This window comes from Lepidochelys kempii, chromosome 27 (genome assembly GCF_965140285.1).
Source record: "Lepidochelys kempii isolate rLepKem1 chromosome 27, rLepKem1.hap1, whole genome shotgun sequence".
Lineage (NCBI taxonomy): Eukaryota > Metazoa > Chordata > Testudines > Cheloniidae > Lepidochelys > Lepidochelys kempii.
In genome coordinates this window covers 15,589,056-15,602,648 of record NC_136406.1, presented here as the reverse complement: position 1 = coordinate 15,602,648, position 13,593 = coordinate 15,589,056, and the positions used below count along the sequence as shown (strand labels likewise).

The 13,593-nt window shown below is 66.5% G+C and overlaps 1 protein-coding gene across 1 annotated transcript in view; it reads right to left on the bottom strand.

The window, feature by feature from the left end:
* The window catches only part of THRA (thyroid hormone receptor alpha), a 39,336-nt gene that overhangs the window by 15,449 nt on the left and 10,294 nt on the right, over positions 1–13,593 (bottom strand). The window contains exon 2 of the mRNA XM_073326418.2: positions 3,712–3,788. The gene's annotated coding sequence lies outside the window, so the exon portion shown is untranslated. The remainder of the gene's footprint in view (positions 1–3,711; positions 3,789–13,593) is intronic.

Sequence of the window (13,593 nt, the reverse complement as noted above, 5' to 3'; positions counted from 1 at the left end):
AGGGAGGGACTGGCAGTTCAAGGACACCACCTGCTTCTGCCCTGCCATCAGCCTGCGGCAGCCAATAAGCCATATGTGGAGGAGGCTGGGACCTGGCCGGGCACTGGGAAGGGACGAACAAACCCGGCCTTTTCTGGCAACCTTGGCCTGCCTCACGGCCCACTGCACAGATAGGGAAACTGAGGCACTGAGCAGCATTGACGTGCCCCAGCTCACACGGTGAGTCAGTGCAGTGGGACAGCCAGAAATAAAACTCAGGAGTCCGGACTTCCAGCCTCACCTGCTTTAACACACCAGGCCCCTCCCAGAGCGAGGCTAGGACCCGGAGTCCCAACTGCAAGCTCCAACCATGTGACCACGCTGCCAACGCACGCTCTGTACAGAGCACAGCGTGGCCCTGGCGAGCCCAGTGCCCAGGGTGCCCATCTAAGAAGCCTCCCTTCTCAACTCCACCCGTGCCATGTCCGGGAAAGCAGGACTCACACACCAGGGCCAGAGCCCGCCGCTTTGCCAAGCTCAGCGCCCAGGGAGAAGGCAGGGGCTGGCCCAGCTGGGGCACACGGAGTCAGCTTTCGCTCGGACCCAGGAGTCCGGGTCCGACACAGCAGGGTTTGGAATGGGGTGAGAGGTGCTTGTCACACTTCTCCTTTCTCCCTTCTCTCACTTCCTTGTAGGGGAAGTCGCTGCCGAGCAGCTGTGGGGGTGGGGGCTGCACCCCTGGAAGGTACCAGCACTGAGCTGGGGGGCACCAGGACTCCCGGGGTCCAGACTGAGCACTCTTGCCCCCGCCCACCGCCCCACCCCATGGGACTCTGACTTGCAAAGGCCTTGGCGCTCCCAGGCATCACAAGATGACTCAGAAGAAAGGAACAGTGTCCCCACACCACGCAAAAGTCTGGGGCCTGACCCAGCTTCCCTCCCAACCCCGGCGAAAAGTGGGTGGCCACAGGGCAGAGCCCTGCCCCCCAGCACCAACTGCAGGTCATCGTTAAGCTCTCCACCCATCTACAGGAGCGCTCTCATGTCAAAGAACTTCCCCACCGCATGGGCACTGCTCCCCCCTCAGCCCAAATGCGACTACCTCTGGGGTGGACAAAGCAGCCAGGCAACAAGCACACAGCCAGGCTGCCCAGGGATCGTGCAGCCAGGCCTGAAATGCAGCCACCTCTGGGGTGGAGCACAGCAGCCAGATAACCGTCACTTAGCAACACCACACAGCAGCAGGACAGGAGGTGAAGAGGAAACCTTCCCGCCGTCAGAGCTGCAGATCCTCACACCAGCAACCAAGGGGCTGGGCACAATACAACCACTCACAAAGGACTGGCAGCCCTGGGCCTGATGGGCAAGGGGACAGGAAGGCTCAGGGGCAGCTTCAAGGCCATTGCTATGGCCAGCGGGGGGCCGGAGGGAGGGTGCAGAGGGGGTGGGCCATCCCCGCCACCCTGATCTGCCCCCCAGGAGGGGAGGCTGGCAGAGCAGCTGACACAGAGCCCAGCTTTGTTGCTGCATCTCCCGGGGCGACTAATCCCCGCACCTGTGGCTGGGCCGGAGGGTTTCCAGCTCCTGACCACAGGACACAGGCTGTTCCCAGCCCGGCGCTGCCCCCCACCCCCCCCAGCACATGCCCTGCCTGGCCCGGGCACAGAGCCCAGCTCCACAGCCGGAAGGGCCCTGCAGAGCCGCCCCACGTGGGATCAGACAGAGCCGGGAAACGAACGGGGAAACCCAGATCATCGGAGGAGAAATTAAAGAAAGGAAAAGCCCGCGGAGCATAGGGAACCGGGTGGGGCAGAGCAGGGAGAGATGGGAAGCCCCTCAACAGCACGCCCCAGCCCATCCCACCTGGTTAACCACCCCCCACAGCCCCTCCAGCCTGGTGACCCCCGCCCCCTGTCCCTCCACCTCAGGCCCCATCCCCTGTGCTGCCTCAGCCCGTGGGCCCGTCTCCCCATCCCAGGTCAGACATGTCTGCTCCCCCGCCCCGACCTCCTGTCTCTGCCACGGCCCCTGGGGAAAGCCCCCACCCCCAGCCTGCAGCAGCTGAAAACGTGGCCTGGGGCGCCGGGAAGGGCCCCTCCACGCAGCCCAGGGGAAACGCAGCAGGGAGAACCAGTGACCTCGCGCACAAAGCATCCCCGCCCTCGGGCCAAGGGTTCAAGGCCGGCTGGGGCCTGAGCGAGACGAGCTTGATGGGCCTCAGCCCAGACGCTCCCAGGCGCGGCACCAGACAGACCCTGGCTGGAACCCCTGGAGCAGGGGGCAGGTCCCATCCAGGGAGGGGGCTAGCAGGGTGGGATGGGAGAGCCCTGCCATGGACCCAGCACCGGCCAGGCCTGGCTCAGCATCGCCCCGTCCCAAAGGTGGGACCCCTGAGGGGTGCCAGGCCCCTGCAGCAGGGGCTGCTCTCTGCAGACCCCGGCGCTCCCTGGCTGCTCTGCCCCAGTCCCAGCCCGGAGCCGAGGTCCCAGCAAACGAGCCCTGAGCGGGCCTGGCCTGGCGCTGGGGGTGTCTGTCGCTGTGCGGGAGATGACGCAACCCAGCCGAGCGGTTGTGAAATGCCAGGTGCTGACCCGGGTGCAGGGGCTTCTGCTGGGGATGGGGCGGGCCCAGGCTCTCTGTAAGCAGGGCCTGGCACCTGGCGCGGGGGGCTGGGGCTGGCCCGTGGCTCCGTGGGGTGATACAGAGAGTCCCCCGCAGCCTGGCATGACAGACCAGCCAGCCCCCGCCCTGTGCGGCACACGCTGCCCTCCGCCGGGGAGCCGGGCCGGTGACGGAGGGGCTGGCGATGGGGGCCGTGGGCCCTACTCCCTGCAGGAGCGGTCACTTGCCACCCCGCCACTAGGAGCTCAGTGCCGCCTGCCCAAGAGGGACCCCCCCTCCCCCATCCGTGAGCCCCGTGGGCCCTCGGCAGGCCCCAATCCCAAGGGGAGCTCAGACCCCCCCCCCCCCCGGCTCCATTGCCCCCGGTGCTCAGAGGGGGGAGGAGCCCCACACCCAGCAGCCGGGGCGCGCCGGGGAACATTCCACTCCCAGGGAGAGCCGGGCCCACAGTGTTTCCACAGCGCCCGCCTCGGGGCACCAGGCCCACTGCCCCACCCCCGCCCTCTAGCCATCTGGCTCCCGGAGGCGAGTCGGCATCTCGCCCTGGGGCGTGCGTGTCCCAGAGCAGGGACGGGGCATGCCGCCCACCCCCCACATCCTGCCCCATAGGGGGTGGGGTCATAATCCATACCCTATTGGGTTCCAGACGCCAGCATGGGGCCAGGCACGGAGAGGGATTCCCTGAGGGGAACAGGGCTGAGACCCCCGCCACGCTCATCACACACGTGGGCCCCTGCGCAGCAACCAGGTCCCCACGGCCCTGGGGGCAGAAGGCCCCAGAACACATTCCCACCAGCACCGCGTTGCCCTTTAAAGCCAAGCACCGGTCCCAGGGCCACCACCAGCCGCGGGGTTACTGGTGCAGCCATTGCACGGCCCGGGACAGAACCCCGTCCCCAAAGGGCTGGGGCGTGAGGGGCGACTCCATGAGTGGGCGGCCAGCAGCAGCAGGTATTTATCCTAGATGCAAACCAGCCACTAGAGGGAGACCTGACGCACACCCCCCTCCCCAGCCCAGCACCCCCCTTCCCTTCCCCACCCCGGCGCCCCACCAGGGGCAGACGCCAACCGCACATGGCAACTGGGGGAAGGTAACAGAAAGTGACTCACAGTTGTAGGTGACACCAGGGTGGGGGGGCAGGGCGAGGCTGCTTCACGCCCCTCCTCTTCCTCCACTTGGATCCCTCCTGCAAGGAAGGTGCAACAGCAAGGTCAGGCGACAGAGCAGGGCTGTGAGGGGAGCCATTCCCACGAGCCGGGCGCCATGGTGAGGTTCAGGGGCCAGTCTGGCCCCCCCGAGCACCCGCCCAAGGGACAGGGCTGACTCACATCCTTGTCCCCATCCGGCTAAAGCCAGGCAGTGCCCAGTTAATCAATCCCACCCCCTGGGCATGCTGGGTATCCCCATGGTACAGAGGGGGAAACTGAGGCACAGAGCAGGGAAGCAGCTGGCACAGCCAGCCGGTGGCAGGGCTGGGACTAGAACCCAGGTGCCCTGCGCCCACTGTGGGGGTGAGGAGCCGCTGTGGGTGGGATGGGGAGGCAGGGGCCTAAAGCTGGTATGCTCAGCTCCATGCCCCCCCACACTGGGCACAGAACACCTGGGCTCCAACCCCCACACTCTGCTGAGGCTCCCTCTTCACCCCCGGGCCCCAGCTCTGCAGACTCCAGCTCAAAACCAGCCTCTTAACCCGTCGCCTACTGCTGGGCAGAGCCAGCTGTCCTCCCCAGAGCTCCGATGGGCTCATCTCTTAGCTCCCCCCGACAGGGGAAGAGCTGGGAGTCCAATGGCCAGCTAACCGCCCTGCAGAGCCCCGCTGGGCTCTGGGGCATTGCAGGGGGGCAGGGGGAGACGAGGAAGAGGTGGCTGCCAGGCAACAGGATGCCATCAGTGAGTGCAATGGCAACCGGTGCCCGTGGGGCTTGGCCTCTCTCGCCTCCTTTGCTCTTCCTCCCGCCCTGCCAGCTGTGACGGTGGCTTTGGGCAATGTGCCCATCATGTGCCGGGAGCCCCCCCTGACGGGCACCTGCTCCTTGCCCCCCTGCCTGCAAGCTGGCGCCTGCCCGCCCCCCACCAGCGCAAGGTGTGGAAAAGCCCTCGCATGCTTCAGGCATCTCCCGCCCTGCCCTGGCACGGCACCCGGTCCAAGGGGGGCCCCAGCATGCCCCGCTGCAGACAAACCTATCTGGGGGGTGCCCGGCTCTGGGCAGGGGGCCAGGCCGGCCATGGTGCCCAGCTCACCAGCGGCCTCTGCTGAAAGCTGCAGCCTCGATGCAAGGACAGCCGGGAAAGTAGGTCAAGTTTGTCTTGGCCAAGGGAGAGAGTCCGTGTGCAGATTTATAACATGGCAACCACCACCCGGCCGGGCACTGGGGAGAGCCAGCCCGGGGGGCAGGGAGCTGGGCCCCATTTCTGAGCTTTAGCATCCCCCCTCCTCTGGAAGCACCAGCCCAAGGTGGAGCATCAGCGGGGGATGGACCTGGCGAGACAAAGGCAGAGAGCTCCCCCATGCTGCCGGGAGAGGCACTCGCCCCCCCAAATCAGAGCTAGCCCCAGTGTGATACTGTACTAGGGGGTCCTAGGCCACAGGGAGGAGGGCAGGGGGTGACGGGCTGCAGGGAGGGGGGCAGGGGCTCGGCAGGGGGCGCCAGGCTGCTGGGAGAGGGGAGGTGGGGCAGGGGGTACAGAGCTGCAGGGAGGGGACCAGGGGGGTGCTCTCCCCTCTGGCTCAGAGCTCACCCCGCTGCACGGGGCTCTCTCGGCTGGGATCCCCACAGCAGTCCCCGCTGACAGATCTCGTGGGCCGTCCCCCGAGAGGCAGGGCGTGAACCCTGGTGTCCGGGCCCATTTCCAGCTCGGGAGATTCCCAGCTGCCTCCCTCAACCCCACCCTGCCATCCCGCCTCCCGGGCTACCCCCTTGGCGTTGGCGTTGGCATGGCGACGGGCGCCCCACCCCAGAGCAGGCTGCATGGCGGCAGCAGGGGAAGCCGAGCTCTCTGAAGTGGCATGGAGCCCGGGGGCAGGGGCTGCATTGGGGGGGCAGAGATCCTGTCACCCCCACCCCCCCGCCTGCCCTTCCCAGGCTCCATCGCTCCCCTGCCCCTGCTGTCACCCCTGCCCCAGAGGGGTCGCTGGGCACCTTCAGGGCAGAGCCAAGCCACAGGTGGGCAATGGCAAACGCCCTTATGGGACAGGGGTCACACAGAGGGTGACGAAGAGAACCCAGGCGTCCTGATGCCCAGGTTGGTATTTTAACCCTAAGTCTGACTCCTGGGTAAAGCAAAGCCTGGCTCATGCCTCGGCCGGTGCCCGCGCGGGTTCAGACCCCGCCATGAGACCCAGCAGCAAAACCCGGGGCGCAAGCAGGTATGGGGGGGTGTCCATGCCCAGCTAGAAATGCCCTCCCCATCCAATACCCTGGGCTGCCACGTGGACCCCCCTCCGTGGGCACGGGAGATGCCAACACGTCAATCCCAATCTGAGCCCTCAGCCCTGCCCCCGCATCCAAAGCCGCCAGCCCCTGGTGCCCCTGGGGTCCCCTGCCAGCAGCATCGCGGGAGCCTGCTGAGCTACCCGCTCCCTGGAGAGCAGGAGATGCTGCTCTGGCCCAGGGGAAAGGGGTGTGGGCCGCTGGGTGAATCACCCAGACCAGCTCCCAGGCGGGCAGGAACAGGGCAGGTCGGGGCTGCGGGGCATCGGCAGGGCTGTCTGGGAGCCAGGACTCCTGGGTTCTGCAAGGGCATAGGTTTTCCCTGCTTCCCAGGGCCTGGGGCCTTCCCCAAACCACATCCCGTCTGCCGTAACCATTGTGCTAGATTTTCTCTTCCACCACCCGCCTTGCAACCCTGCCAAATCGCCCCTGATCCTGGGGAATCCCCGCAGGGCTCCCTTCTGCTCCCCGCCACCTCTCTCTCAGCAGGGTCTCCGCTGGCATGGCACTCAGGGCCCCCAGTGCAACACCTCCAACTGGGGGTTATTTGGGCGTTCTCCGCACTGCCCAGGAGGAGCCCCTGGGGCCAGCGCCCCCCCCCCCCAGCAGCCCGCAGCTCCCAGCATTGCTCAATCAGGCTGAGTCAGTCACTGGCACGTCCCAGCCCAGACAGACACTGAGCAGAACAGCCCGTGCCAGAGGGCCCCTGTTAACCCTTCCCCAGCCTGGCCCGGGCCGATCCCTCCCCCTACCTGCTCTGCCTCCCCCCATGCACTCCCCACGCCCACGTCTCAGCTCTCCTGTTGTCGGGGGGCACAGCCTGGGCCCGCTCCTCACTCCTCTCCCTGTCGCCAGCACCAACCCGGACTCGCCCAGGGCCTCATCCAACGCGTGGGGCTGGGTGCCCGCTGAGCCCGCGGGCAGGGAGCTGCCCGGCTCCTGGCACGTGATGGGCGTGAGGGGCAGACAGCAGGAGCGTGGGCAGGGCCAGCGTGGAAGAGGCTCCGAGGGCGGGTGCCCGTGAGCAGGGACGCACACGTGCAAGGCAGACGGTGCCAATTCGCTCTCCCTGTCCCCGTGTTTACACAGACGCGGCGCTTGGCAGCTCTGCACACCACAACCATGTAGCGTGGGGGGGGGGGGCGGGAGCCAGGGCTCAGGGGTTCTCCCCCTGGCTCTGCCCCTCCATGAATCCTTGGGGTCAAGGGCTGCCCCTCTGTGCCAGCGAAGGTGTGCTCTGGGCGTCCGGTATTTGGGGCACACAGTCCCCCCCAGGCGGGGGGGGCACACAGGGTCCTGGACAGCACCCCCTGTAGCTCCCTCCCACCCAGGCCGCAGGCTGGATCCACCCTCTCGGGGCAGCCAGCCGGGGCCGCTCCCTGCTCCAGGCCGGCTCTTGGCTGTGCCCCCCCCTGGGCAGCGCCCACACGCTACAGCGTAAATACAGCCCGGGCGAGGGGCTGCGCCGAAGGGTTCGTTCCATCGGGGATCAGCCGCGCAAACACTTCCAAGTATAGGCACTGGCAGGAAGCCAAGGACACAGGATCTGCGGCCTTCACGGGCCGGCTCCAGCCCTCGTGCTGCGAGTCTCCCGCTACCCCCTCGCTGAGACCCCCAGCCGCACAGGGACCCCCCCACCCCGAGCTCCTGTGCCCCGCAGGAGGGGATGGGGCAGGGCTGGCAGCCACCGGCTCCATATCGCCCCAAGTTGCAACACCCCAATCCCCAGCCCATCACCCCACCCTCTGCGAGTCAGCTGCAGGGCTGCCAATGGAACCCCGGAGTCCTGGCTCCCAGGCCTGTGCTCAGACCACTGGCGCCAGCCCCTGTCTCTCTCTGGGGTCCTACCTGGGGAGCATTCCCTGCCCCACACTTTGCAGGCCGCTGCTGCTCCCCAGAGGTGGCTGCATTTTGGCAGCGCTGCAATTCCCACGGCTCAGGTACTGGAACGACCCGGGGGCTGGTAGGAACAACGCAGGGTCTGGGATCCCCAGGGGTATGCAGAGAAACCCCCACATCCAAACCCGAATGGGACCAGCCCTCCTCAGCTGGGATCACGGCTTTACAGGTGGGGACTGTAACTCTTACAGCCCCCTGGGCTGCCCCTGCCCCCAACATGCAGGCGGGGAAACCGAGGCACAGAGCAGGAATGTTCCGCCAGCGCTAGAAAGCTTAGTGTGTGCTGACATGATCTCTCCAGCCCAGGCGGGTCTCTCCTGTCTAAGGCGCGTTCTAGCCATGTCCCTGACACGCTCCCACGGGAGGCAGCCCGGCCTCGCCGCACGGGCCCAAGTCAGGTCTGGGAACGGCCTGAGATTTGCAGCCATTCACAGCACCAGCCGCAGCCTCTGGAGTCGCTGCTCAGCGCCTGGGCCCAGCCCCCCAACACTCGGTGAGAGCCCTGCATGCCTCCAGGGGCCCATAAGCAGGGGCCACTTCTGACATTTCAAAGACGGCTGCCAAGGCTGGGTCAGAGCCGGGGCCGGAAGCCAGGAGACCCCAGCTCCAGCCAGGGCTCGGTGGGCAGAACCCAGCACCGAGGGCGTGAACAGAACGAACGTGGGGGAGAAAACTCAGCAGCATTTCTCACCACGCCTCCCCCCACACCAGCCAGACACCCAGCTCCCACCCCCAGACATCCAGCTCCCACCCCCCCGAGCACCGGCCAGACACCCAGCTCCTGCCCCCAGGCACCCAGCTCCCGCCCCACTCCCACACCGGCCAGACATCCAGCTCGACACCCAGCTCTTCCTCCCCCTACCCTGCACCAGCCAGACACCCAGCTCTGCCCCCCTCATGGCCAGACACACAGTTCCTCCCCCATTCCTGCACCCCACCTCTCCTCACACCACCCTCCCCACGCTGCCCACAGCCCCCCTGGTGCTGGGGCGGAGGGGTGTCGCACCACGTGGATTCGGTGAGATCCAGTGATGCTAACAGGGAGCATGGAAAGTCCAGCCCAAAGAACAAGCCCCCTTGCCCGCTCTCAGTCCCAGCTGACTCTCCGTATGACCCTGGGCATACCTGCCCTTCCTCTGCCTCAGTTTCCCCACCTGGGCGTGCCACCGACAAAGGGCCATGGACTGGCACCCAGCCATGCGGAGCCATGCAGCCGGCCGGGCCCCACCCTCGGGCCATGACCTGGGCAGGGGCACAGGTGTGAAAGGCTCCGTCATGCTCTCAACGAGGTGGCTTAGGGCGAAAGCCGGCGCTGAGCCCGGATAAGCTGCGCTAACAATGACGGCTAATTAACGGCCTCGGAAGAACCCGCTGCAGCCCAGCAGCCGGGGGAGGAGCTCGGGTGGGCTGCCCCATTAGTGCAGCTCAGCTTGGGGCTCCTCCCGCCCTGCCCCTGCCCCCCTCATCCACCCAAGCTGCTTCTGCCCCAGCAGGTCAATCCCCTCCCCACGCAGTTCTCTGCCAGTCGGGGTTCACCCCCACGGCCGGCGCCCTGCCCGGGTGCTGCTTGTCCCCCCGGCCCGTCTCCCAGCACGCTGGGCGCCCTGCCCCCCAGCCTACACCCCCCCCATATACCCACCTCCTAACACAGGGTCCCAAATGCACCTCCCCCATCCAAGGATCCTGACACAGCCCCCAACTCTCCCCCCATCCCCCCCCCGGCGACACTCCCTCCCCAGCACCCGGGCTCAGGGGACCAGACAGGCCACTAATACACTCGGGGGGAGGGGACTGCCTCAGATGCCCATTCCCCTGGCTGGTACCCCAAGGGGAGCCCCAGCTCTGCCCGGGAGCCTCTGCCAGCCCTGCACCCGCAGGGCCACGGGCATTGCCACACGCGTGTGAGGAATCTGGGGCCGAACCGAGAGCCCCCCAGCCCAGACGAGGGCTCCCCAGGCGCTTGGACAGCCCAGGGCAGCCTTGGACCCGGGGAGGGGGGGCTCTGGCGGGAAGCAGAGAGGGCGTCACGCCTGGCGTGGCCAGCCGAGGGGGCAATCGCCCACAGACACCAGGGGCTGCCCCACGGCGATGGCTTTGCCACTGCCTGAAGGACAACCGGTCCCTCCGCACCAGGCTCCCGCCGCAGGGTGACTCAGCCAGACACCCGGCCAGGCCTGGACGGACCCAGCCAGCCGGTGGGCACCAAGCCCGCTCCTGCCTTGCCCAGGGGAAGCGGGGCCCCCCAACCGGTCACCTGTGGAGAGCGGGACTTGAACCTCAGCCTAGAGCATAAATGAAATAAACTGGCCGAGTCTCAGCCCAGTGACCCCCCCACCCTCCCGTGCCCACCCTGCAAACGCCACGGCATGGCAGTCGGCTCAGTCAGGGGCTGCGGGTCAGGACTGAGGGGCCCTGGCAGAGCTGGGGGGGAGCCCAGGGCTGGGCTGACAGGAGGCTGCGGGTCGGGATTGAGGGGCCCTGGCAGAGCTGGGGGGGGGGAGCCCAGGGCTGGGCTGACAGGAGGCTGCGGGTCGGGATTGAGGGGCCCTGGCAGAGCTGGGGGGCGAGCCCAGGGCTGGGCTGACAGGAGGCTGCGGGTTGGGATTGAGGGGCCCTGGCAGACCTGGGGTGGGAGCCCAGGGCTGGGCTGACAGGAGGCTGCGGGTTGGGATTGAGGGGCCCTGGCAGACCTGGGGTGGGAGCCCAGGGCTGGGCTGACAGGAGGCTGCGGGTCGGGATTGAGGGGCCCTGGCAGAGCTGGGGAAAATGGGGGGAAAATCACAAAACCAAAGCAGCAATGTTTCTCTTGCACCCAGAGCTGTTGGGGACACCCCCCTTTCCCCGCCGCACATACCCCAGGGTGGGGGGGACCGGGGCAAGAGCCAGCCCCAGAGGTGCCTGTCCCGGCCGCCCTCCCTGGTTTCCCGGGCACGTATCCGAAAACATTTCATTAGCTGAAGTGCCCCCCAGCGGGCGCCTGCCCAGAGGGGGAAGGGAGCGCTCTGCAGCGGCAGCCGACCTCCAGCACCTGTCACCAGCCCAACCAGCACCCTACAAACCCGCCGGGGCCAGTGGGCAGCGCCGGGGCCTGGTCGTTAGTTTTCCACCGGCGCCCACAGGGCACGCGCCACTGGCAGCCCGGGGAAACGACTGTAACAGCTTCCGAGCCGCACTCCCTGCCCCACAGGGGCCCCCTTTCCTGTGCTTGGGCAGGAACCTGCATCTGCACCCGCCCCACATCTGTGCAACGGCACGTTCACACCCAGCAGCCAAGTGGGCCCGTGCGGATTCCTGCCACCGACGGGAAACCGGCTCTGCAGGGACCGGGGGGAGGCTTATGCCAGTGACCGACACGCCCCCCGCCAAGCGGAGCTCCAGTTTTGTGGCCCAGTCAGTGCTGGGTGTCTCTGCCAGCTAGTGCCCACTGTGGGGCAGGATTTCTGCTGCCCACACCTGCCCCGCGAGGAAGGGGCTGAAACCCGACAAACTCATTTCCCACGAGGGCCCCATAGCACTGACATCCAGCTAGTCCCCAATCACTTAACCCAGAGCCTCCTCCCAGCTCCCTGCCCTGGCCCAGCCCAGCAGGGATTTTACTGCTGAGCTGGGCAAAACGAGGCGGGTTTTATGGGGCTGAAAAACAACTGGTGGGCAAAGTCCAGGGCCGAGCGGGACCCCGGCTAGGCCGGTGGCTGCAGCGGGGAAGTGGATTTGGGGATGTCGCACAGCCACAGAGCATTGCAGGACCCAGCAAGAGAAAACCCCAAACCTCAGCCAGGGAGGGGGACCCAGGGGCTGGGGGCAGGAGCTAGTTACCGAGGGGGATGTTGCCCTAGACACTGAGTGGGTGGATGTTTCTGCCTGCAAGAAACTCGGAGGGCTGTGAAGCAGGACTGAGGGGCACCAGCAGAGCCGCCCACACATGCCTGGGAGCCTGGCACAGGGAACGGGCTGGCACAGCTGTCCTGCCACAGATGTGGCCAGGTGCCAGGCGTGCAGACAGCTCCCAGCGCGGGCTGCACACAGGCTCAGCCAGCCCCGCTGGGAGGCAGGACGCAAGGCCTGGAGCAGCCGGGGCAAACGGACCTCAGGGTGACGGGGAAAGGGGTGCTACGCGGTGGGGCGGGACAGAGACAGGAAATGGGGCATTTGAGGTGGTGCAGGGCGCTGGGTCAGGTGGGACCAAGCGGGTCTGGGGGGGGGGGGATTTGATCCCTGCACCTCCCTAGGGCAGTGCTAGGGGCCTGATGCCTGGGCGAGGGGACAAGGAGACTCCCTCTGCTGGTGTCCCGAGGCACCCAGCTTAGAGGCACTAACTTGGCCTGTGGGTGGGGGGCTAGTCTCGGGGGGATTCCCATTGGCTGGCATCTCGCTACCAGCACCGTGGAGCAGGATATCTGAGAATGAGGTTGAAGTGCGTGGCACCAATTGGGTACAGCCAGGCCAACGTTCCCAGGCCTGGCTTGGAGCCCCGCCGGTGGGTCAGGCCCTCCAAGGGGCACAGAACAGTGTCGGGGGCTACGTGAGAGTTCATCCCTGCTTAGGGCGGATTTAAGCGGGGGATGCCCGTGCCAAGGCCTGGCAGGTGCTCGCAGCTCGTGGGACCTTTGCAAGCTGATTAACCAACATCATCAACAGTTGGTGGGGAGGGGCCGGGCAAGCGGCAGAATCGGGGAGGGCGGGCATGGGCGTGTCACTGAGCGTGTGTACATGGAGGGGTGTGAATGAGTGTTTGTGTGGGTGCAGATGCATTCGTGTACATGTGTGAGTGGATTAAAAGGCACAGATAGGTACACGCACCGGCATGTGCATCAGAATGCATGGCCATTTGCACACGTGTGTGAGGCTACATGTGTGGGAGTGTCTGTGAGCAGGTCTGTGTCCAAGTGCCATCTACCCATCCAGGGGTGCACACCTGAATTTAACTGTGCACACCAGGGATCTCGTGGGCTCTCTCTCCAGCTGGGCGTGCACACACCGTCTCTGGCTGGGTGTGCGTATCCCATAAGTGTGCATACCAGCATGCGTGTGTGCATGCCCCGTCCCTGGCTGGGCGTGCACGCCGGCGTGTGTGCATGGCCTCTGCCAGGGTAGGCATGTCCCTGGAGGTGTGCACACCGATGGGTGGCTGGGGACAGCCGGAACATGACTAAATGCAGCTGGAATCCCAAGCATTCGGTGGCAGCAGCTGGGCTGTTTGGAGTGGCTCAGGTTTGGAAGGAGGATGCCATGCGGATGACATAAGAGAGACCTGGGACCCAGCCTACCCCCATGGCAGGGAGAAGACGCCCGCAGCCGCCCCCACACGAGGGCCGGGGTGCCAATGGTGCTGAGGCTCTGACTGCGCCGGGGTGAGGAGTTTAAGCCAGAGCACGCGGCCTCGGCCTCTGCTCCATGGGAGGTGACGATCTCAGTGCTACAAACTCCCTCCCCGCACAAAGACAGGCCGGGATCTACCTGGCAACAGAACAAACAATTGTGAAATCAACCGGCTGCCAGCACGCTCCCGTGTAAAGAACCCACAGACCGCCAGCCTACACCTCCCTGCTGCCGCCCCGCCAGGGCTGACCTACTTTGGGAGGGCAGGGGTCAGCTCCAGGCTGGAGGGCCGGGGAGGGTTGTGCTGGGGGAGATCGACCTCTTGAGAATCAGTATCAGGTG